The sequence below is a fragment of the Triturus cristatus genome, chromosome 2_1 (assembly GCF_964204655.1).
Source record: "Triturus cristatus chromosome 2_1, aTriCri1.1, whole genome shotgun sequence".
In the NCBI taxonomy this organism is placed as follows: domain Eukaryota; kingdom Metazoa; phylum Chordata; class Amphibia; order Caudata; family Salamandridae; genus Triturus; species Triturus cristatus.
In genome coordinates, this window is record NC_140581.1 from 163,989,289 (window position 1) to 164,014,242 (window position 24,954).

The 24,954-nt window shown below is 43.4% G+C and overlaps 1 long non-coding RNA gene across 1 annotated transcript in view; it reads left to right on the forward strand.

Moving 5' to 3' along the window:
* LOC146863897 (uncharacterized) overlaps positions 1–24,350 on the forward strand; it is an 83,014-nt gene extending 58,664 nt beyond the window's left edge. The window contains exons 2-3 of the long non-coding RNA XR_014976585.1: positions 22,750–22,890; positions 24,192–24,350. This is a non-coding gene — a long non-coding RNA (uncharacterized LOC146863897). The remainder of the gene's footprint in view (positions 1–22,749; positions 22,891–24,191) is intronic.
* The last annotated feature ends 604 nt before the right edge of the window (positions 24,351–24,954 follow it).

The following is a 24,954-nucleotide window of genomic DNA, read 5'->3' on the forward strand; positions in this document are numbered from 1 at the left end:
CGAAAATGCGGAAAATCTCCACAAACACGCCGGAAATATTGCGAAGACGCAGAAGTTTTTTTCCCGCCTGTTCGCGGTATTTTTTGCGTGATTGCGTGTCGCCAACTTACCCATGCGGTTGCTCACGGGCGCGGCCATCTTGTTTTCACTTGTCCCGCCCTCTCGCGATGCTTACTTCCTGTTCCGGGTCGCGCAATGCATGTTCGCGCCCGTTCGCGGTCGATATTTCCTGTTCGCGACCGCTTTTACCTTGATTGCGCTGCTTTTTGCTTGCTCGGGGAGAAAATATCGCGCGAACTTGCGCACTTGGTCGCAATGGGCGCGGCCATCTTGTTTTTCACTCTATTGCATGGTTCTGGGGCCTGATTTTGAATCCTCCCAAAATCTTTTCAATCCTTTGTTTATAGCCACTTTTTTTGGATCTTTATTACTTATTATTTCTCTAACTATTTTCCTGCTTCTATATTTTTGGTTTTTGTCTACTTTTTTTGTTTTTTAGCTACTTTTTCTCTTTCTATTGCCTGCTATTTATTTCCTTTACTCCTCTATTTATTTTACCTTTTCTTTCCCGCCCCGTCCCCAGAACCATGTCCAAGGGTAGGGCTGTTCGCCGGCGCAGCCAGAGCCGCGACCGCCTTCCTTGCGGAAGGCGGCGCCCACAAGGGGTGCAGGCACGGGCCTTATTTGGGGAGGTGGAGATGGCTGCACTAATTTTCTTTGTGCAGCGCCACCTCCCCTTAACCCTGGCAGCAGGTGGCAGGCCTGGGTCCGGGTACGGCCTCCGGGAGCGTCGGCAGCGGTGGGGGAAGGTGTGCCGGGCAGTGTCACGCTTCTCTGGTGTCCGGCGCACCCAGGCGCAGCTGACGCACCGTCGGTCCGACATCTTGGACCGTGAGCAGGACCTGCTGGACCTGCTGGGAGTGGAGGTCCCGGGGCTTGGTGAGTACCTATTTAATTATTACTACTTTGTGTCTGTTCTTCTGCTCTGTGTTATATATTGCGAATATCTTTTTTTTCTTCCGACCAGCTAGAATGTTGCTGCTTACATTCCAGGTTAATTACGTTTAAAAGCCTGTGATTTTTTTTGACAAAGGTGCTCTTCTGCGCTACTACTAATCTTACTTGTTTGCAGCTGTGCGTTTGCGCTTGCTTAGCGTGATTCTTTTTCGAGTTTATTTTAGAGAAATTAAGTTACGTAATGCTACAGTGACTCTGGTCCACTCCTTACTTTGTCCTGTCACTAATAGATAGGGGCGGATTGATACTTAGGTTTAGGTACTTTGTATGAGCTTCTAATTTGTTAGTGGTATGCGTGATGCCCCCTCACTCAGTTACGTGACGTGCTGCTGGTACGGCAGTCTTTATTAGAACCTTTTCTAGTTTGTTCAATGAGTGGTGGTAGGCTTAGCAGTTACTTAGCACTAGCAGATCAGCATCAATCAATCAAACCCAAATTTGGTGTATACAAACAATGTAGTCATGTTCATGTGTCCTCCATGATTTGACCATATGCATTGATGAGGAATACAGTGGAAATGCATACTTAATGTACAATTGGCATGCCTGGAATAGGTGGGCTAGGTTGGGTGGTACGTTGTACTTAGGCTTAGTTGTAACTTAGTATTCTGGAATCAGAATGGAAGACTGGATTACTGTTGATAAATAGTAACTTAAGTAGTCGAACTGCGAATCCCCCGATATTACTTGTTGACCAGATGAGATCGGTCAATTTAGTTATTGCAATTGTTGTTTACATAAGTGTTTTTTGACCGTTGTTGAAAAATATTGTATTTGTTTCACACCATCCATCAATGTTTGTCTCTTTCTTATATCTTTCCTGTTCATCAGCACCCAGGGGCAGACCGACAGGGACTGGGCAGTCGGCGGGACACTCAGAACACCACCAGGAGGACACCGCTGAGCGCTCCTCTGCTGGCCCCAGTAAGTCTTCTTGTTTTTAATAATATTTCTTATTCCATAACTTTTACTGCCCCATATTTTTCCCGAACTATTGTTTGTTTCCAAATGCTATTTTTTTACCACCAATTATCCTTCGATCTGTGCGGTTTCAAAAATCTTATCCCTGCCTCCGCTATGATGACTCTGAGTACTGCTACTACTACATACTATCAGTCTGTCTGTACTGTAGTAGCTAGTCTTGCCCAGTTGGCCAGTGCCACTCTTTGTGAAAGGTTGTAATATAAAACTCATATTCACCAGTAGCTCGAGCCATTGAGTCGAATCCGTTGGGTCGTCGTCTTGTACTACTTTTACTCTAATTGATCTTGAGGCTTTGAAAATTCACAGCAACAACAGCCCTACCAGATTTATTACTATTTTGATTTGATACCCTATAGGACATACAACTGTTGTAGGGATCTTGCACATACACAGACATTTGCACCAGAAAATAGGATGTTGGTGATGGTAGGTTGGACCTTCCTTGCACACCTCAATCAGAAATTTCCGCACCCACCACAATTCTACTGCTTGACTATAGTACTGTCTTGTCATAACTATTAGGTCTCGGAACCCTCCCCCCAAGATACCCAACAAGTAGACAACCCAGAACATAACACACCCAACCTCGCAGTCGTGGAAGCAATTCACATGCACACCCTTACTTTAATTTGCTCACTCGTGTAAGTTAGTCCACACCAAATATCACCAAGTCTATGTAAGTGCAAAATGTTTATTTCAATTTGAGAAGATCTGTACACTGTTTTCTTATAAATGCAGCACCAACCGGAAAATCAATAACATTAAAACAATATATATTGTTACACTGATAGAGTTGGGAATTAAATCATGATAACTGAACAGTGGTGGAAGGCAGCACCACCATCCCCTAGGAAATTAGTTTATATAAATTTATAAATGAATATGTGAGTGAAGGGACCCCTCACCTTAGAAGAACCTAGTACTGGTAGTTGTTGCATCATTCAGAAGCTCTGGTTCGTAGAAGGGAATCTTGCGTCTGTAATGCGAAAAATGAAATGGTGTGCCTTAGTATATTGCAACTTGCAAGCATTTCTCAGCCGTGCCAAAAAGTGCAGCATTTATGGATAAGCAATATGGACTAACAGTAACAGTAGTACACCAGTACTTCCTAAAAAAGTGGCTTGTTAATGTTTGTTGACCGCTTGTACGCAGCGCGTAGACTAGACAGTAGCAGTGTGAGGCAGGTCATGTGGGCTCAAAGGTGTCTTAAGAAGCTGCAAGGTAACGTCACATGTGCAAAAATAAAAGACACAAAGGTAAAATGGTAGCATGGCTAGGGCTAATTAAGCAAAGGCTACAATGATCATATATAACTATTAGTGTCTACTCTACTACTACCTGATTTGTACTAGTGATGTATGTTAATATTAACTCATTTTTCAACCTTGCTACTGATCAATAGGGGGGAGGTGTATATGACGCCTAATAAATGTGTAATGTTTTCTAGGCGCACTACCGACCACCATTGCCGGGGCCAGCGAACAAGGCGACGCGGAGGGCGAGGATGCGGCAGTTGCTGCCGATACCGACGATGGGGTGGTAGGGGGAGTGGCAGCACCAGTGGCAGGCGGTGGTAAGTTAGATTCATAATCCTTAACTATTGTTGAACTTGACAGTACACTCACTGCAAGGGTGTACTGTATGTATATGTATACTGTACAGTTATGACTTAGGGCCCCATTAGGATGGTGGGTGTATTGCCCCCGCCGGGCCGGCTGGAATTCACTGCCGACACCGCAGGGGCAAACCGCCCGCCATCCCTGTAGAAAATATTCAGACCCCCCACATGTCGACCGGGCGGAAAATGGTTCAATATGCCGGTGGTGTCTCTCTGAACACACCGCCAGCCATATAATCTGCATTTTGGAATGCCTTTGCGTGGCGGCATTGCCATCCGCCACGGAAAGGCATGCAGACATTGCAGAGTATGCTTGGGTGCCCCCATGGAGGGTACCTACCAATGCTATGGTACCCCCCCGCCTTTCAAAGCAAAACGTGACAGGCTCCATGCGGGGCCTGTCATGTTGTGCTTCGAAAAGCAGCACAACATTTAAGCATTGCTTTCAGCAAAGCCAACCGGAATGTAAAAAAAAAACAGAATGCGCCCACCACTGTGCCGGGCGCATCATCCTAATTAATTGTCCCCACGGGACCCCCACCCTTTTTAGCATGTGGATGGTGGGCGGACAAAGTCCGCCCACTATCCGATGTCGTAAGTAAGTATGAGTTGTTGGGGACGTTTGAAGAGTGAACTAGAAGACTAGATTTCCCTTTAATTGGCATAGGAGCGGGAGTATTGAGTAACCAATGGCCTCATCTATCTGATTTCAACTCCGCTTTGAAAGTTTTATGGAGAAGAGCACCTGGTGCACTGTTCAACTAAAAAGTGAAAGACGGGTGGAAGGAAGAAGGACGGGCGACATTTAAAATGTTATGTACTACTGTGCTTTATTTTATAGTGCTACTCTACCATGCCACTATGTGTATAAATAATTACCTTGTCCTACTGTTTTTCTAAGAGTATATTTTACAATTGTCTTGTTTTTTTCTTTTTGATAAACAGCTACTCCGAAACAAAATCGGAAGGAGTTGACCGCCAAGGCACGGCGCCGGAAGCTGGAGGCAATCCAGCAAGAATACCGGCGGCTGGTGGTCTTAGCCGAGGAGGAGGAGGAGACTGCGGCTGCAATTGTTGAAGCCTCCTCCAGTGGCCCGGGCCCCAGCCACCGCCCTCCAGCGGTACGGCGCCACCGTCTGGGGGCTGCCCGCTGCCACCATGCCATCTCCGGTGCCCCCCCCACTGTGGTTGCAACTGCCGCGCCCTTAGACGCCGCGTCGCCCGTTTAGAGGGCGAGATGTGCCAGATGTGTGTCCTCCTTGAGTCCCGCCCCACCACTTAGTCCCTGTCATCCTGTTCTGCCCCTTTTTAAATTCTTGTTTGGGTGGGTGGGTGTAAACTTGTTTGGGCGTTACGGACTTCTATGGACATTGGTTGGGGTTAGGGAGGGGGGTGGGTCAGCTTTTGTGGGTTTAGTTTATTTTTGTTAGGGTAAATTAAATATATTTTTCTATGTTACATGCAATGTTGTTAATGTTTTGTAGGTGGGGTAACTGTTTTACATCACACTGTTTCCTTGCTGGTGCATGGCCGCCCATAGCCTGTGTTTGATTTCAATAGTTGGCTGACTGTATAAGACACAAACAGATAGATGCGACACATGGTGAAGATGGTTTCCTTTTTCATACATGCCATGATTGGGGTGGTGGTAGCATAGTAGTAGTAGTAGACACTGGCAGGGCGGCAGCATTTGCAAAAAAAAAAAAAGGAGACAGTCAATCGCCTTTGAGAGACTGTTAGAGAAGTAGTTGAATGAAGTACAGTACAGAACTTACCGAGCAACAATAATATGCTCAAATATTTGACAAAAAAACAGAATGGTGGTTTGGGATAGCCTACTAGACAGAGTTACAAACTATAGTTGTGTCGAGTCACTTGACTAGGCCTACAGCCTAACAGTTAGTGCTGTATATGAGGAATGAGAACAAACAAATCCAATCAATGCCGGCAATTCATGCTGTGGTATGTGTCCCTTTGTTAAATAAAATAACCTCTGAAATAACCTACTCATGGGTGGGCAAGCAGAAGAAGATCATCGCTCTGCCTTGAAATTGAAGTAGTGTTGCCTTCCCCACATCCGCCCCAGCAAGTGTGTGATTAAGTATTGGTGTACATTTAATTTAGTTACACCTCGACAATAAGTCACACAGCCCGGGGGAAGAGGGTTAGGGTTTGTTGAATGGATGGGAAGGGGGTTTTTGGGAAAGGTTTGACATAGAAAAACAGTATGCATACATAGACAAACAAACGACAATCATTGAAGACTACCATATCCATATGTTAAGGGAGAAAAAGGCACTGCATGCATGATGATGAGAGACCCGGATTCAATACACTTCTAGTTCTTGTTCTGTGCCGGCCTTAATACTTTTACAGTTAGCAAAGGGAAATTTTAAATATTGGTAGGGAAGAATCGTAAACACAGAGCAAACCTAATGATGATAATAACAACTCCAAGATCACACTGTTGTAAAGATTGTATACAAAATATTAATCAAATTATTTAAAAGAAGATAAAAGTGGATACTGTTACTCTGTTATCCTGGTCAAAAAGGTGGACTGGATTTGCATCTCGGCATTCCTCTTGCTCCTCTCGTCCATCAATCTTGGGTGTGTCGCCTCACCAGTCGCCACTGCCCGGCTGGAAAAAAAAGGTGATTTATTGGTAAGGTAATTAATATGCATTGTAATGTTTTACAAAGTTTAGGGCAAGGCCCGGCCTGTAATTGTAGATGGAAAACCAAAGGGGATATTGAGAAAGAAAGTTAAAACAAATGCACAAGTGATGGTGTAGTGCAACAAGAACACTTTCCGAGGTGGCATGTATGCATCATCTCTACTACTCTAGTCTGTTTACAGCATTGACCTTCAACAGTAACAGGAGAGAGCAGGCCCACAGTGCTTAGCAGTAGCACATCCTACGTTAACAGTTTAGAGTCCTTTTTTTTCTCTCAAAGAGTTGGACAAACGCAAAGCACATTATCCATTCCAAACATTGCATTTTACAGTTTCAGTTAGTAAAATCAATGCACTGCAGTCATCCCACCGCTACACTCTATTCCACTTCTACACAGACATTTGTGTCTGCTGTGGTTGTTGTTGGCGTGTTTACCTTTATGCTTTTCCATTTTATGCCACTCATGAAACGTCCTCCTGACTTCATCATCATCTCCGATACTTTTACTGACTGACTGTGAAGATCGGCCTGCAGTATAAGTATAAGTAAAAAATTTTATGACACAACAAGAGTAGAAATATAAATATTACTGACTGGAGTCATTCTTTATTGTGTACAGAAAGATAGAATACTAGTACACTTTGACATCACTTTGTGCACAACAAACAAACAACGGAAACACAAAGACCAATCGCTCAGAGTCAGGTGTCCAATGCATGCCATTAATTGTCATCATTACCTGTTCCTTCTCATCTTAAGTTAACGGGCCGTCTATTTCGCCATCATCATGATGGACGGGTCTGTTGTATCAATCATACTCATTGCGCAGATTGAGTGAGTGCCCTTCCTGTATTGAATTAAAAGCAATGTATCACCAAGCTGCAGGAGAAGTACAAATTTCTTATTTGCAAGAAGGGGAAAATTGAATTCACCTTGAGTTAAGTTTAGTGTGTTCTGTACGAAGTTGATTAGTGGCAGTGCACAATTACATAAATTAATGCACAACAAACACAACAAAATCTAAATCATTCAGTCTGCGACTCTGCGTCCAATGCATGGCATCAATCATTACCTGTTCCATCTTATTTTCAGTTAATGGCCGGTATCTCTCGGCTCTGAAAGGAGGATAGCTATAGTAGTCATCTGATTCATGCTCCACTTCTTTTGGAAGGACTAGGAAAGTTTGAATTTGTTGTTACCATCATCCAATCATCATTCATGAGGGAAATGGAATTGAGCAGGAGATTCAGTATGATGGAGCGGAGGAGCTGGATTCGGAGGACTGTACTGTCAAATAGCAGACACCTGAAACTTGTATATTAAATTAGAAGAGTAGAAGACGGTGGTAATGGATTTGTTGTGATTCACAAGTTTATAACCGGAACGACAGACACATAAGCAAAGGGGGAAAAAAGGGAGAAAGACAGTAAGTGCGAGCCTAATTGTCAGGGAAGTATAGCTCGTCCTCAAACTCTGGGGGTTCAGCCAGTAGTAGGTAATCATCTGACACAATATTTCCGTCACCTGAGCCGCTGTCCTCATCTTCCTCCGTTGATTCATGTATTGTGTAATTCGGTGGTATGAAGTGCTGATTCATTTTGATCATTATTTACCTCTCCACGTTTTTTGGAGATAGACTGGTCCTTCTCAATGTTACAATGGAACCTGCAGCACTGAAAACACGTTCGGAAGAGACACTTGCGACAGGGCAAGCCAGATAGCTTATCGCCAGCCTGCTGAGCTGTGGCCATTCAGACCTTTTCCTATACCAATACTGCAATGGGTTTTGATCAATGTACACCTCTGTTGGGTCGTCCAGATAGGCCTGGACCATCTGCTCAATGTTCAGGGTTGCTGCTGGTAAGCTTTCGTGCTGTTTTTCCTGTGCATCAGCACTGTGCTTACAAAGGCCCATCTTTACATACCAATCCTGTAATGATAATGATTGTACTCGGCCTAATGATCCAGTTATTGTTTCTGTAGTCGATAGTGATGGTGAGTGTTGTGATTGTGAGCCAAACGCACTGCCCTCAGCCGATGAAGTTGCACTTGATCCTGCATGGCCTGCTTCAGTACTTGTTGTGGGTTGATCTTGCGGGCTTTTAATTAGCAGCCCTTCGTTTTCCAACTTACTGGCTGCTTCAGCTATACAACTTTTGGAGCGGGCAACATCAATGTCGGAAAAAGCAAAGAATGTCTTCAGTAGTCCTAATTTTGCACGTGGATCCAGAATTGTGGCACAAATGTAATGTTCTTGTGACAAAATTTTATTTTGTATCCTTACATTTTCAGCTAAGCACCGGGATAAGCTCTCCACCAAGTCATGGGCTTGCCTTCTGTCCTCTACACCTTTGTATAATTCAGACACATTATTCAGCTCATGCTCTAGCATTTGCAATAATGGGATAGCTTGGCCCATTGTACAGTCCTCCTTGCTGACTTCACGTGTGAAGACCTCAAAAGGAGACAGCATCTCAATCAGGCATTTAATTAGGGTCCATTGATCCCTCTCAAGGTTCATGCCTTTAACACTAGCATCCCTGCTTCTGTACCAGACATATTCATGGAGTGACCTGTGCTGTTCGTACAGACGATCAAGCATGTAATACGTTGAGTTTCAACGTGTTGCCACCTCCTGGATGAGTGCCTTGACTGGCATCCTAAGTTCACGTTGGATGATCCTCAGCTGCTTCCGAGCTTTAAAAGAATGGCTGAAATGAGTGCATATTCTTCGGCAGATGGCCAGTAAATTGCTGACTATGGGTTCTTTTTTCAGAAAGTCTTGAACTATAATGTTTATGCAGTGCGCCAAACACGGAACCCTGAAATAGGAACCAAGTTCCATGGCCTTAAGTACATTACTGCCACTGTCTGTGGCAACAAAACCAATACCAAGCCCTCTGGGCCGCAGCCATTCCAAAACCTTGCTGCGAAACTCGTGTAAAATGTTTTCAGCCGTATGAGATTTCTCCATGGCGAACATGGCTACAGTTGCATGTTTCCGAGTACCTTCAAAAATCGCAGCTGTGTCAACAACACCTCGTGCAGATAGTTTATCTCTAACCCCCACAAAAGAGATCCAGTGTGCAGTGATGCACATGTAATCTGTGGCTTGGCAACTGCTCCACATGTCTGTTGTCAGGTGGATATTGTGCACAGCACTCTGCTGCAAAGCTTGCGCAACCAATTCCAGCACATCATGATGTAGTGCCGGAACAGCAATTCTTGCGAAATAGGACCGGCTGGGAACTTTCCATTTCGGGCAGATGGCAGACACAAATTCAAGGAAACCCACCCCTTCCACAAATGAAAAAGGAAGAAGGTCCAGCGCTAAAATTTTAGCCAGCTTCGCATTGTACAATCGTGCCGTTGGGTGGTTGCGTTGGAACTGCCCCTCCAACCTAAACATGCTCTCAATGGTAGGCTGGCTTACTTTCCTTAGTGGTGCTGTTTTCGTTAACCCACTAAGGCTCAACGACACAGATTGTCTCATTGAGGTACTCGCCGGTCGCCTTGGTGTCTCACCCATACTCTGAGTATGGCTCTTACTGCCGTGCCACTCTGATGTTACTGAGGAGGATGTGGGCGTTACCACTGCACTACTGGGGACAGGGCTAGAAATGCCTCCCTCTTCTTCACCTGCCACCCCAATAATATCGCTCTCTGATTCATCCTGACCAACTTCAATGGGTTGAGTTTTTCTACTTTCTTTTAACTTAAGTAGGTGATCATCCCACACGATAGTGTGGTGTATTCTTAGATGACTTGCTTGTCCTCCGGTACCATAGTTTGTACCAAGCTTACCACGCCGAACACCTTGCCGACAAATTGAGCATATAGCAATGTTCTCCTCCTTGGCGCTAACAGAAAAGAAGTCCCAAACTGGGGAGGAGAACTTTCTGGCACTGCTGGATGTGCCACTTCCAACACCAGATGAACTGGAGGGGGTGCTTGAAATGTGACCCTGTGCACCTAGACTGTGACTTTTACTACCACTACCTACTGAGATGGTTGAGCTGGATGTAGGTCCCTGCCGGGCCTTGGAAAATATGGCAGCTGGAGGTAGTGGTGGTGTAACCTGTGTTGGTGATATCCGTGCTACATCCCGCTCAGTAGCAGCCTTTCTGGATAGGGTGAGAATGTTGGTCTCCAATCCCTTTGGGGCGGGAGTAATGTGCGTGATGACTGGCTCGTCTTCATCAACATCATCACCCCCCTCTTCTACATCTACCTCCATAACTCTAAGTTTTTCTGGGACCTTCCTTTTCAGAAGCATTGTCTTGTGGCGTATATCACTCTCAGACTGAGCTGGTGGGAGCCAAGTGGCATCACGATCATCAGAAGCGGGGCTTGAAGAAGAAGATGACGGACTAAGCCTCCTTTTCCTTGCTGGTGGTCTGGAAGACAATAGATCTTCTGAAACAGTGGTTCCACTTTGCTCCACTTTGTCTGCAGGAAGCTCGATTTCCTGAAATGCCCCTACGTCAGGAGCAACAACTACTATGGTGGGCTGCGGCGGCTGCTGCTGTTCTTGTTGCGGCGGCTGCTGCTGTTCTTGTTGCTTATAGTAACAATGGGGTAACCCAGTATCCCTCAGAACCTGGGCAATCATACATAAAGTCAACAATTGGTTCTGTCGGGTGTAGATTATGTCTTTAAACCATTAAACCAGTCATTGGATTATTCACATGGAAAACAAATTATCATAAACAACACACATAGAGACCATAGAGGGTATTCAAAAGTTTTATAAATTACGTCATTTATAAATACCCACATTAATTTGCATGGCTGTCAAAGCGTAAACAGTACACAGTAATTTGTGACAAGGTGAATGTAGTGCTCAGTGCTGGGGTGAAGGTGCGCATTATATACAAAGTGACTTTCGTGGTATTGTCGTTTTTCAAAAGGCCAGGAAAAAACACACAGATGTTTGAATAGTTCTGGAGACTGAATGAATAAGTCTTGATACAGAGTCTTTCAACTGGTCCAGGGGATATGTCGACGTTTCAACCCAAGGGGCATTACTGTGTTAGTCAATGCGGGTCTTCATCAGGACAGGGACAAGAGGGACAGCCTAAAAAGCCCCATGCAGCTCAAAGGGCGTGTATATCCTCAAAGGTTCCAACAGTAGCATAAGTATACTGTGCAGCAAGAAATTCTTCCCCACGGGGACCCCAGTGAAGTGAATCGACTCCTATCATCCAATGATTCTGGAGATTTACGATACCAAAGGTAAAGCTGGTAGGGGGAGGAGGAGTACAGACAGCCGTCCTGTCTCCTATGATTATGTAGCTCACTTGTACGGTTCTTGCAAAAGGACCCGGGAAAAGCAAAGTTGTTCCGAGCAGGCGAACATCCTGTCTCATCCGTTTCAATCGTTCTTGTTGCGGCGGCTGCTGCTGTTCTTGTTGCGGCGGCTGCTGCTGTTCTTGTTGCGGCGGCTGCTGTTCTTGTTGCGGCGGCTGCACACTGGTCTGCTGAGTTTGCGCCTGCGTTGAACTTGATTGTGTACTACTTTGCGGTAATGACATTTCTTCAACATCGCTGCTCGTTAGTAGACTGGCTACCTCTGCCAAACTAAAGCCCTTGTGCCTAGGTTGGTGTGGTTGGACCGCTGTGCTGCTCCCAGCTTGGTTCCCGGACAACGCTGCTGCAGGCGTAATTTTTTGGGTGCCAAAAAAAACATTGGCCGGCACACCACCAGTCGTGGTTAATGGCTCTTCCTTTTTCTGTTCCTTCTTCTCACCGGCAACTTTCTTGGTACTGGACCTGGTACCTTTCTTTGGGGCCATCTTCTTCAGATGTCAGGCAGGATGCAGATGCACAACAAGTTCTGGTCACACGTGGACGTGATGCGCAGCAGGACTTCTGTCTGGCTGGCAGTACAACGGGTAGCCGGGTGATGCTGATGACACCTCCTAATCTGTCTTTTGTGCACCTAAAAGCAAATAAGCCAGGAGAAGAACATCAGTGAAATGTTGCATTTGTTGTTGTGGTTCAGTTATTTAGTACTGTACTAGTGCAAACAAAAGATAGTCTAGCTATTTATGCCCTTTTTTTTTTAACTAGGGCTATGTTATACTACTGTGTACAGCCACACACTACACTCTCAGTAAGGATAGGAAAGTTAATAATAACCACCAAAATACAAATGTAATGGAAGTGGGGTGGACCCTATTTGCCATTAAATTATTTGAGCATCTCAGCATCCATGGAGCTGCTGCTGGCAAAGGGGGTGGATGGATGGAAGCAGTAAGCCAAATAGCCAATAGGAAAACCATGCAGGCCTATGGCAAAAGCAGGACACTAATAACTCCCAGTCCAAACACCAAAAAAGGCCACCACCCACATGGACACTCACAAATCACAAACAAGCCGAAGGCCTGGAGAACAGAACACCAGGAGCTCACAAAAGGCCTATAAAAGCCAGGTAAAGGATGCATGCTAAAGCACACTGCTCTGCCTTTTTAACGCAACAAAATGTAAATACATTCACAGGCCCCAAAAAGGTCTGCAGGGTGCATGCATTGCACACCAACAACACACCAGTGACCAGACACATACAACAAAAGCATGTCTTTAAGACAACTAACATCAGAAAGGCCACCCCCAAAAAGCACACTTCCCCAACTCAATCCAATGCCATCCATGCCCTAAATGAAGTCTAAATTCAACAGACCACACAGAAAACACTAGATTAATAAAGCTGTGGCTACATGCTCTGATCCTAGTGGATGAAAGCAGGCCTGTTGGCAGACAGGGCCAGGCAAGCTTGCAGGCCTAGGCTTCAAAAAGGCTACCAGCCACATGGCCAGGCCCAACAACATCAGAAAGGCCACCCCCAAAAAGCACACTTCCCCAACTCAATACAATGCCATCCATGCCCTAAATGAAGTCTAAATTCAACAGACCACACAGAAAACACTAGATTAATAAAGCTGTGGCTACCTGCTCTGATCCTAGTGGATGAAAGCAGGCCTGTTGGCAGACAAGGCCAGGCAAGCTTGCAGGCCTATGCTTCAAAATGGCCACTAGCCACATGGCCAGGCCCAACAACATCAGAAAGGTCACCCCCAAAAAGCACACTTCCCCAACTCAATCCAATGCCATCCATGCCCTAAATGAAGTCTAAATTCAACAGACCACACAGAAAACACTAGATTAATAAAGCTGTGGCTACATGCTCTGATCCTAGTGGATGAAAGCAGGCCTATTGGCAGACAAGGCCAGTCAAGCTTGCAGGCCTAGGCTTCAAAATGGCCACCAGCCACATGGCCAGGCCCAACAACATCAGAAAGGCCACCCCCAAAAAGCCCACTTCCCCAACTCAATCCAATGCCATCCATGCCCTAAATGAAGTCAAAATTCAACAGACCACACAGAAAACACTAGATTAATAAAGCTGTGGCTACCTGCTCTGATCCTAGTGGATGAAAGCAGGCCTGTTGGCAGACAAGGCCAGGCAAGTTTGCAGGCATAGGCTTCAAAATGGCCACCAGCCACATGGCCAGGCCCAACAACATCAGAAAGGCCACCCCCAAAAAGCACACTTCCCCAACTCAATTCAGTGCCATCCATGCCCTAAATGAAGTCTAAATTCAACAGACCACACAGAAAACACTAGATTAATAAAGCTGTGGCTACCTGCTCTGATCCTAGTGGATGAAAGCAGGGCTGTTGGCGGACAAGGCCAGGCAAGCTTGCAGGCCTAGGCTTCAAAATGGCCACCAGCCACATGGCCAGGCCCAACAACATCAGAAAGGCCACCCCCAAAAAGCACACTTCCCCAACTCAATCCAATGCCATCCATGCCCTAAATGAAGTCTAAATTCAACAGACCACACAGAAAACACTAGATTAATAAAGCTGTGGCTACCTGCTCTGATCCTAGTGGATGAAAGCAGGACTGTTGGCGGACAAGGCCAGGCAAGCCTGCAGGCCTAGGCTTCAAAATGGCCACCAGCCACATGGCCAGGCCAAACAACATCAGAAAGGCCACCACCAAAAAGCACACTTCACCAACTCAATCCAATGCCATCCATGCCCTAAATGAAGTCTAAATTCAACAGACCACACAGAAAACACTAGATTAATAAAGCTGTGGCTACATGCTCTGATCCTAGTGGATGAAAGCAGGCCTGTTGGCAGACAAGGCCAGGCAAGCTTGCAGGCCTAGGTTTCAAAATGGCCACCAGCCACATGGCCAGGCCCAACAACTTCAGAAAGGCCACCCCCAAAAAGCACACTTCCCCAACTCAATCCAATGCCATCCATGCCCTAAATGAAGTCTAAATTCAACAGACCACACAGAAAACACTAGATTAATAAAGCTGTGGCTACCTGCTCTGATCCTAGTGGATGAAAGCAGGCCTATTGGCAGACAGGGCCAGGCAAGCTTGCAGGCCTAGGCTTCAAAATGGCCACCAGCCACATGGCCAGGCCCAATTACATCAGAAAGGCCACCACCAAAAAGCACACTTCCCCAACCTAATCCAATGCCATCCATGCCCTAAATGAAGTCTAAATTCAACAGACCACACAGAAAACACTAGATCAGTGGTTCCCAAACTTTTCACTCCTGAGGACCCCAATTGAGTCACCACTGGAAGCCGGGGACCCCCAAGCAATTTGTTGAATTTAAATTTCAAACATTAAAACAGTAATTCGAAAAAAATAAACACGTGTGCACACAAAACAAATACTCGAATTACTAAGGATTTTAGGGGCATATTTACAAGTCCCTATCGCCCTGGGAATGTTACTTTTTGCGATGTTCCTGTGGCGATAGGGGCTTCGCCTTATTTACAAGGCAGCGTTAAGCCACTTATTGTGGCTTAACGCAGCCTTGTAAATAAGGCCCCCTTTCACGAAACACTTAGCGTGAAAGAGGTGGGCAGTGGGAGTTGCAGTGGGCACCCCAACACCCATTGATTTTGACGCTGCCCTATATTTACAAGGACAGCTTAAATAGGAGACAGCACCTAACTTAAGACCATGAAAAACCTGGTCTTAACTTGGCGAAACGAGGGGAGATGTCTTATTTCTCCTCGTTTTTGCTTTTTCCCACGGAAAAAGCAAAACACCTTGGATTGTTTATGTTCAGGAAGGTGACCCTTCCTGCACATAAACAACCTTTAATAAAATTTACGTTTTGTAAATTCCATGTGTGCTGCATTAGGCAGCACACATACAGGCGACAAAACAGCATTTCAAAACTGTTCATGTGCAGGAAGTAGGAACTTCCTGCACATAAACAATCTTCCCCTGCACGCAGACACTCTTGCACTATGGTGCAAGGGTGCCTGCGTTGGCTCTACACTGCTAAGTGTAGTGCCAGCGCAGGGGGAAATGCAAGGCTGCACCATATTCTTGTAAATATGGTGCAGCCCTGCATTTCTGAAGTGTGTTGTTAAGCCAAGGAGACTAATGACACGCTCCGCCAATTCTGTTGTAAATATCTCCCTTCGTATTTTATATTGAAAGAATTTGCAAAGAAACTGAAACTTTCAATGGGACGGTTGGCGCTGCATCTCCGTGACTAACTTTTGAATGGTTGGTTTTATTTTGCAGTACGAGGCTCCTGCTCCTGCCAGGGCCTGACTGGAAACCCAAAGCAGCCCTGGCAAATGTTTTCAGACCAGTCCCTATACGGTGCACACAAAGTGCAGTGAATGAGCCTCACCACTACAAAGGGGGCTTTGGGAGGCTTTCCCCCCAAAACAATTTAGGAAACAATGGTGCTGTCTACAACACATTTATCATTATTTAATGAATTGTATTAGCTTTTAAAGAATTGTAAATAAAGACCTTACTATGCACCACAATACGACAATCTTTGTTGGGGTTCTTCAATGATTCTCTTATTATCACCCTCCAATAGTGCCTCTCATCTCTCCATATCCCCGCTGTCACATGTATTTAATTTATTTTAGCATCTCTCATACCATTGTAGGATGTCAGAGCACTTTACATCACACACATATAGAGATAAAGAATCATACGTGTAAATCAGTGTATAGAAAATGTTACATAAGGCAAAGGGGACTACAAGGTGTAGGATTCACATGTCATTCATACTGGTAGGCATTTTTAAAGAGTGCTTGGTCTGGAGAAGCACAAACTCAGCATTCTGACATAACACAGTGGTTAGCATTGACTTTAACAAGAAAAATTTATTTCCACCCTAATAAACCTTTTTAGCAGCATCAGGATAATGATAGACTGGGAATAAACATATGTTACTAACTTTTACCATGCAGTTTGCAAGCAGCTCTTTGATGACAGTTTATAGGTCACTGTGCTAGATTACGATTGTCACTTATGAACTTCATAGTAACAAAAGAATCTCTCTGACAAAATCCGTAACCCACTGACCTTTGCACATAAAATCTGTTTTTTAAAATGCATTGTACACGTTCTTTGCAGTAGGTATATTAACCCTCTGTGTCACATTAGATAAGTCAAAACTGCCACTGGACAAAACTCTCATCTCTCTCCAGCAGGTACATTAATCACTGGTATTTTCTTGACACTTTTTAGTTGCTGGAAAACTGTTAATTTTACAATGAACTTTGCAGTACTTTTAAAACTGCTGCCTGCGGACCCCCTGAGAATGTGCCACGGACCCCTGGGGGTCCTCGGACCCCAGTTTGGGAAACACTGCACTAGATTAATAAAGCTGTGGCTACCTGCTCTGATCCTAGTGGATGAAAGCAGGCCTGTTGGCGGACAAGGCCAGGCAAGCTTGCAGGCCTAGGCTTCAAAATGGCCACCAGCCACATGGCCAGGCCCAAAACATCAGAAAGGCCACCGCCAAAAAGCACACTTCCCCAACTCAATCCAATGCCATCCATGCCCTAAATGAAGTCTAAATTCAACAGACCACACAGAAAACACTAGATTGATAAAGCTGTGGCTACCTGCTCTGATCCTAGTGGATGAAAGCAGGCTTGTTGGCGGACACGGCCAGGCAATCTTGCAGGCCTAGGCTTCAAAATGGCCACCAGCCACATGGCCAGGCCCAACAACATCAGAAAGGCCACCCCCAAAAAGCACACTTCCCAAACTCAATCCAATGCCATCCATGCCCTAAATGAAGTATACATTCAACAGACCACACAGAAAACACTAGATTAATAAAGCTGTGGCTACATGCTCTGATCCTAGTGGATGAAAGCAGGCCTGTTGGCAGACAAGGCCAGGCAAGCTTGCAGGCCTAGGCTTCAATCAAAATGGCCACTAGCCACATGGCCAGGCCCAACAACATCAGAAAGGCCACCCCCAAAAAGCACACTTCCCCAACTCAATCCAATGCCATCCATGCCCTAAATGATACTTGAAAATGAAATACATTCAAAAAACACCAAAAGGAACAGTTGCTTCATCATGCACACACCCATGAGGCCATGCCCATGGCTAACTTGGTGTCTACTACTACTACCCACAACATTTTTATAAAAAAGGAATGATGATAGTTATCAAAAATAAATTGTAGTTACAACAACTGCAATACCCACAATCAAACAGACACAACAACCACTTACTTGTAAAATATCCTATTCCAAAAATCCTCAAATCCAATTGCAATGATGCAGCAGACAAAAAGAGTGATCTTTCCAGCTCCAAATCCAAAGGCAGAATGAGCAGGAGATGGACAAAGCACTGGGAGCAGCCTGCTGGACAGGAACAGGAAGTTGGAGATTCTGTGTCACTTCCTCCCTCTCTCCACCTTTTTAAAAAAGGACTCCTTGCACAAAAAAGGACAGCCAAATGTCAATGTAAGGAGTTGTTTTCATCCAAAATCAGCATTTGCAGAAGGTTTCATGCTGCTAGAGCTGATATTCCTCTCCAAATTGAAAATTTTACATGTTCGAGTTCTCGAGCTTCACATTACTTCCGCCGGCGTGTCGAAAATGACATGATCGCGTTCTCTTCGTCCCTGTCGTGTTGGATATGACGTGTTCGGGGTCTCTTTCTCCTGTTCGCGTTCGATTAGACGTGCCCGCGTCCTCACCCTCTCGCTCGCGATGTAGAATGACGTGTTCGAGATCTCAATCTTCTCATACTCGCGCGGTGCATGATCGCGAGAAGAATAACGTGTTCGCGCAACAAATGACGTCATCGCGCGACAATGCGAGCGCAAACTGTTGCGAGACAGCGCACAATGGCTACCAACAATCCAATATCTCGTGGAGAACGCGACCGGGTCGGGAAAACTTGTCAGCGAACGCGGGGATTCAGGTAAGGCGATCGCACGCACGCAAGAATGTATTTTTTTACAGCGCTAGCAAGAAACAAATTATCGCTAAGCTGCGGAATGCAGAAATTTTGACATTTTCCCACGTTCCGCGGAACGCGAAAATGCCAAATTATCGCAATTTCCGCAAACGGAACGGAATTTTGGCCCAGGCCTAATTTTGAAAGAGAGGGAAAGGGTTAGCAGATGCTAACCATTCACAAATGGAGATAGAATAGTCTAAAATGAAAGACATGATTTCATTTTCTACCTTTCTCATGATTATGGAGTGGAAAATTGAGGAGATTGCCATGTTATAGTTGCTTGCAAGTTTTAACAGTGTCAAAACTATCCAATAAGACCTAAAACAACAATATAATCTATGAACTCAAATCACTGTTATGTATAAAACTTTTTTAATTATTTTAAACATTTACACTAGAAATGAGGATGTATTTAGGAGTTTGATAAGAAAAGAGTATCACAGTGATATGATTTTTTTTATAATATGATATGACCTGTCTCTATCAGAGGGTTTATGTTTAAGATGTTCTTAACACATGTTTTGGTAAGTAAGAGGAAAACTAGTTATTGGCTCTTTAGTCCATTGTGCAGTTTATGGAAAAATAGCAGTATAGTATTGTTGAAAGTTACAATTAGGAATGCATTTAAAGCTAAGAATGTTTTAAATGTCTAAGCATCGTGCGCAGAATAGATACATCTATGTTATTTGCATTCTGGGAGTTGTAGTACTTTTAGTCAAATTATTATATCGGAGTACTGTAGTCACAAATAAAAGATAAGAACATGTTCTGCATCTGTATATGTATTATAAAGTAGTAATTCTTTTAGGAAGTGTTTGGTAATGTGTTTTTTCTTTACTTATATGACCAGTTTGCATATGCTTAGATGGTGAGATATGTTTTTGTGGTTGCAGATAGTTTTATTTATTTATACATTATTTTTATTGAATCATACACAGAGAGAAGAAACAAACAGCAAGGACTATTGTTTACATTCAGTGTGTCTCAAAGATTCCCAGCAAACCTATTGAGTAATAATCGTTATCCACATGAAATGTGCCAAATGATAAGTCCACTTCTCGTGTTAACGTCCCACTGGTTGATAACATCCAAAATATCTGGAAAGTCCCAGTTGTCTATTTAACCTTAATGTAAAAACAGAAGAAAGAGAAGAAGAAAAAGGGGGGGAAGGAGGAAAGAAGAGAAGAGAGTGTTCTCTAAATTACGTGGGGTGATCTGCCCCAATCAGTGCAGCGTGCTTGGCTTCCCTGTTAGCGATGTACTTGATCAGTGTGCAGTGCCTCTGTCTCCTCAATTGTGTCCTCCCTATAGTTTTGCAGTGGTGCCCATATGTTCTGCGGGTGTGACTGCGTGGGGATTAGTGGTTGCATATACTTATATGTACGGTGGGACTCGAGTTTATTTGAAGATGCAAAGAACTATGGGGCATATCAACAACAACAGGCGATAATTATCGCTAAGCGCACTTAGCGCTAGGATAATTATCGCCGGCTAGCGTGGATTTTTATCGCTGAGATAGCATGCTATTAGCAACGCTTATCTCAAAAGCGATACAAATCCTAGCACTAACTGCCTAACGTGAGATTATCGCTAGAAACCCAGCGATAATCTCATGGAATGTGGCGTTAGCTTGTTGATAGGGACTCACAAACTTAGCCATGATATCCTCCTTCCATAGGATATCATGGCTAAGTCAGTCCTGAAGCAGGCGTAAGGAAAGTAGCGATAACAGGGGTTATCGCTACTTTTACTGCCGCTATGCTTCATAGCGTGGGGCTTGATGATAGGAGAAATGTCGCTTAGTGACATTTCTCCTGTCATGTCAGGTCAGGAAATCTGGGCTTTAAGATTTTGTACGCTAAAGCAAGGTTTCACGCGTTAGCGTGACCTTGCTACTTAGGCGATAAAATTATCGCCGCTTTTCGGCCGAAAACAGCCGCAAAAGCGGTGATAATTTTCTATCGCCTCATTGTTGATATGCCCCGATGTATTTTTGGAAAGCTGGCATGAAGGTTTATATCTATTATGGAATCACATATATGTTTACATGATGATCTATGTTCTTTAAGGCTAATGAAAATTTCATGTATGTAGTGAGGGTGGTGTATTTCTTTAAACATGCTCTGTTTAAAATTGAGGAGAGTTTATAGTGCAGAATGTCTGTTAAGAGTTCTTGTGCTACCTTCATTTGGCATGTAAATTCTCTTTGAGAAATGCAGCATATATGCTTTAAGCACCCGAGAAAAAATTGTGAAATTATGTAAATATGCCATTAATAAAAGGTTTTGGGCTTTTAAAAAGTGGGATTTTTTTGTTTTCCCATCTAGAAATTTACTTTTGAATGTGCATGCTGAGTAATAGAGCAATGTAGGCTTGTAGAGAGGCATGTATCCAATTATATATGAAGTGTGATATCTAGACTTTTCTGACACATAGGCCATTAGAAAAGGATAGATACACTAAAAACATTGTTTGATACTGAGAGAAGGAGTTAAACAAAGAGTTACAGATATAGTCACAACTATTATGTATCTAACAGCTATGGAGATACTTTACAGTCACCTAAGCATTACTTAGGAACTCATCCTATCACTAAGCCATTATTTAGGCAGTTATTGAATCACCCACAAACACATACACAGTTTTTCCATTACCCAGGCACTACGCATGCACTTTTCCAATCATGCAGGCACTAATTATGTACTCATTAAACTACACAGGCAACACCCATGCATTCATCCAATCCCCCAGTAGCAATATAGTTGTGTGAATACACAGGCACTAACTATGCAACTATGGGACCACTGATGTAGTTTCTACATACTCAGGGAACCATGCAGGCACTACCTATATTTTGAAGGAATCGCCTAGGCACTATCTATGCACTCATCCAATCATCCAGAGAGTGTTGTTGTACTCAAAAAGAAACAAATGTATTCACAAGTTTCAGTGAGGAATATGTACTGTTTTAGAAGCATCTGGTGAATTATATATGTAACCTGTCACACATTGTTTGAATGTACTCAGAAGTGACCCTGGGCATAGTTCACGAAGTAGCGCTATGCGTAGCTACGCAAAGTGCACTTCGCACTATGCGAGCTACGTGTAGCACTTCGCGAACTGTGTAGTACCCTGTTTGCACTGCGAAAGATGCCGTTTTCAATGATTGCATAGTGTGGACAAGCATCCGGCACTGTGCAATCATTGAAAACGGCATCTTGCACAGTGCGAGCTGTAGTTTTCTGCCGCTCGAGTTGATTTTTACTCGAGCGGCAGCTTTCTCAACGCGGACTGGTAGTTTCTCATCGCGAGCGGTCACAAGCATACGCGATCACTCGCAATGAGAAATCTGACCTCCCCGCATTGAGACTCCGCCGGGAGGTTTATTTTCCACGCTCGCGATCGGCAACTTGATGTTGCTGATCGCGAACAAGGAAAAAGTCTTGCTGGGATGTCATTTTGCTTGCTCGCGGTCGCCAACTTGATGTTGAGGACCGCGAGCAAGCAAAAAATGACCGCTGCACTACGCTACGCTATGCTATGCGTATTTGCACTGTGCTATGTGCAATTCGCGTAGTGCGAAGTAGCGCAATCTTCGCAAACTACGCAAGCGTAGCGTAGTGCTTTGCCCAGGCTTACTCAGAAGAAATAATGAACTGTATGATGTGATACAGATTAATGTGCAGATTTGTATATGCAGTGTTTCTCAAAATTCAAATCTGACATATCTATGTAGAAAAGTACTGAAACACTAAATCTGCTGTGACACAGTGGTGGAGAGGCACAGAAATAGCTCTTATATTGTGTTTTCAGATTTAGAGTATTGAGACACTGTATGTAATTTTACACTTTGGTTAATGTTTATTTTAAAATTTAGTACAAAAGCGATAAAGTGGTCTTTTAGCGTCTAGAAGTGAGAACTGAGATATGGTGTGGTTGTGTTGTAGGAGATGGTGCTATAATATTAAAATGTAACTAATAAGTTATGCTCTGTGTTTTGATTTGAATTTGGTACATCGAAGCAAGTGCTTGTAGTTATGTAGCTGGGTTCATCTGTAGATTTTCAACTGCAACATAACATAACAACTGTTTTTGTATTAAGTGTAAGCCAGTAGCAATGTAGTTGGTACATTGGCTAGAATAAAGAGTCAAACGCACTTTTTTTTAACAGAACAATATCTGCATAACTACAGACAGAATGCCTACAACAGCTTGGAGGAAAAAGTAACGGAAGCAACTACAGTATCTATGCAGAACTGAGACAAAAAAGGGGCAAAATGAAGAAAACTGGTGAAAGAAAAAAGAGCTACTGGTAGGAGGACAAAGTCATTTCTTAAAAATATATGTGTTCATTTCCAAAGATTACACGATAATGAAAATAAAATTCAATCTATGAGAAATATTAACAGTGGCCAAAATCTATACAACAAGAACAGGAAAGAATGTAACAAGGATGATCACACCTTAACCAGGAGACAGAAGCGGTTTAAGGAAATCAGAGCGAGGATGTTTCATAGTACAGTAGGTATAAATCTACTAAGAACTATGAAAAAGTATAGAAGAAGGAGAGAGGCACTGAAACAGAAAGAATGAGTTGAGAGAGTAGTTGATACGGCCTTTGCTTTGAAGAGGAAGCTTTTCATTTTGATTATAAACAGAATGAAGACTCTTGACAAAATGGCGTTGTGCATGAGGAGACAAAACCAGAAAATAAAGATTGCTGAATAGAAGTTTTTAGTGGGGAATGAGTACATACTTCTAGTACAGAGCCTTTCTTTAATGAAGAAAGCTATCTCCAGGATAATATACAAGTTACTGGAGAAGAGGTACAAGGAAGGCAGAGTCAGGCGCCTTTATACAAATGAAAGTGTAGTACTGTTCGTAGTATTTGACAGCAATTCATTGATATATTAAGGACATTTCTATGTATCTTTCCAATGCAAAGTTTGAAACACAAAATAAGTGCTTTACAAGTATTGGATCCTTGCAAGATTAGAAAGCATACACATTTACAGGTACACTCACTAGCTTGTTTATCAAAGAAAGTGTGCCAAAGCACCTTTCATAATTTCAGGATGTTAGCTGTACATCACTCAATAATGTGAACTTTAGTTAGGAGGCTGTACTATGTGAAAACTCCTGTTTTATGTTCAGAAAAAATGAATAGAGCACTTTTGCATGGTACTGTGGCTGACATAGACAAGGTTTGTGATGATGCGCAGTTTAGTTTCTTTGGTCCTGAGCAGGATTCTAGGGAAAATGAAGAGTTGTTAAGAGGAGGAGTTGCAGAACAGGACACAGATATTACAGCTGATAGTTTTGAAGAAGAGATTACAAAATTTAACACAGTGTAGTCAGATCAAACAGAGTATGTTTGTATATGTTGCTGATGCATTCACTACAAGATTCAAACACAGACTGGTGTTAAAAAGTAAAAAACAAAATAATGATAGCTGGCAAAAGTTAGCTGTGGATTGCTTTGACTTGTCCATACAGCAAGTTATATGTAAGTAGTGTTACAATAAATTAGAAGATATTAAAATGTCTGCTGCTGTAGAAAAACTATGAAGGGCCAAAAATTAAAAATAAATAAACATTTATGATTCTTTGCAGCATTGCGAAGGGCTGTTATGGACTTCTCTCCAGCACTCACTACAACTCCACAGTCCATGCAGTATGATGTCATGCGGGAAAACTCTGGAGCCAAATCTCGAAGTTGAGATTGGCCTTCTGATGGGACACTCTACCACGGTGTTGTTGCAGCTGCTATTGAAGTTGAGGGTCCTTCAGCCCCACGTTGCCTTCTTGCTGCTTTTATCTGATTGCCATGGTATGTTTTTAGATGTTAAAGTATGGACGTAGTCCCATAAGGATATTTTTTATTGGTACCCCTTGACAATGTTTTGTCGCATATCGTGCATTGCACACATTTAGGTGTAAAACTGTGTAAACCAATGAAAGTTCTTTGTTTGATAGTTATGTTCTATTTGTGAGTTCTGATGAAGACATTTATTTTTTGAAACTGTTGTTTTTTTACAAATGGGTTGTCAAAATAAAATTAAAACATTATGTCACCAAACAGCTAGACTGAAAGTTTCTGTAAAATATGTCTATATATCTGTTTTACACTTTGTCATTTGTATTCGTGACTACTGACATTATTGTGACCTCCGGTGTTGCTGTGAAAAAGGAAAATGCATTTTTGATGTAGTAATTTTGACGAATGAATACAAAGGGCAATGTTAAATTTGTATCTTACTAAATAACTACACTGAAACTTTATGTAAAATATGTCTATATATGTACTTTACACCTTGTCAAAAACACCCGGTATTCACAGTGTGTCCTTGGTAATTGCACTCATACAATCACACAG